Below are 1,630 nucleotides of genomic sequence, written 5' to 3'. Positions count from 1 at the left end.
GATCTCCCTGAAGCACAAATCAGACCATGTCATTCCTATACTTTAAAAACTCCAATATCTTCCTTTTATGTATCCTGTTTGCCATAGTTTATGGGTAATTACTTAAGCAATGGGGAATGCTTGGTATAACAAAGAAATAGTTCTGGTTCATATGCTAGTTTTCTAGGATAACAGTTTGACATAACCAATATCTAACTTTCACACCAGAAGCTTTTAGCAATGTATGAAAAACCCAAGCATAAAATTAAGAAATTTATACACAGACACTGTTTTGGCCAGTTGAGTGGTTTAAATATCTGCTATGTACTCGCCCTCCCCCGCCCCAACAATGTTAAGCCATCTGTCAAAGCTAGGGCACAGGTGAAAATAATACCAAAGTCTAAGTGTTAAATAATGTCACCATTTAACATCAAATAGACCGAAAGTCTCTGTTCCAGATCACTTTTGACAAGTTTATTGAAAACTGCCTCAGTTAGATGTGAGTGAGGACTCATGACTCTGGGTTTAAAGATTTCCAAAAGATTAACTGGCTGTGCCACAAGGTAGACATGTCATTGGAGGTCTAAAAAAAAAAAATCACTGGTACTGTCTGAATACTCGAATTGCAAAGTTCAATGGACTTTGAATGCTTTGCCCTAACCCTGTTTTTCCCATTAGAGATTACTTTTAGCAGTCTATGAAGTTTGTCTTAAGATTCCTTAAAATCGGACCACCAATACTTTTAAAACCCAAATTTCTCATTGCCCCTCTCATTTTTATCTACTACCAAAATATGTCCTGAATCCAATCCCAACTTGTAGCTTCTACTCTAACCCAAAGCTTGCTTGGGCTGCTGAGACAACATCTTTTCTAACCTGCTAGTTCTTTCTTCAGAGTCAGGTTAAAAAAATCTACTTGGTAGCAGAAGATGGCCTAATCGGCCATCACTGGGAAGAGAGGCCCCTTGGTCTTGCAAACTTTATATGACCCAGCACAGGGGAACACTGGACCAACTAGTGGGAGTGGGTGGGTAGGGGAGGAGGGGGGAGGGTTATAGGGAACTTTCAGGATAGCATTTGAAATGTAAATAAAGAAAATAATAATAAAAAATTAAAAAATATGTTTTAAACAATAGCTGTGAATAATAAAATACAAATGTAATTAAACTTTTTAAAAAAAATCCACTTGGTGGGGAACAAGAAGACGGTGACATGAGAACAGAAGGGGAGCATTTGAGGAGAGAGAAGAGGCATGATGGAGGACCATAGGGTGGGGGATGAATTAGTACAAGGTACAATGACACATGTGTATGAAAATCTCATAATAAAGCTCATTGCTTTGTATGTTAATTAAAGCATAATTCTGAAAAAATCTAATTACATAGCCAAAAAAATTGCCTTTAAACATGAATCACAAAGTGTCAATAGTTGTTAAACAATACCAACTCTCTAAATAGAAATCCTCCTTATAAGTCTGAATTTCCAAGACTTTCAAGTCCCTGGGCCCCAGCATTCCCGAAGCTCATGTTCTCCCACACCACATTTGTCCATTGCTGACCTCTCTTCTCTTCTCTTCTCTTCTCTTCTCTTCTCTTCTCTTCTCTTCTCTTCTCTTCTCTTCTCTTCTCTTCTCTTCTCTTCTCTTCTCTTCT

This window comes from Mus pahari, chromosome X (assembly GCF_900095145.1).
Source record: "Mus pahari chromosome X, PAHARI_EIJ_v1.1, whole genome shotgun sequence".
Taxonomy (NCBI): domain Eukaryota; kingdom Metazoa; phylum Chordata; class Mammalia; order Rodentia; family Muridae; genus Mus; species Mus pahari.
This window is presented reverse-complemented; position numbering follows the sequence as displayed.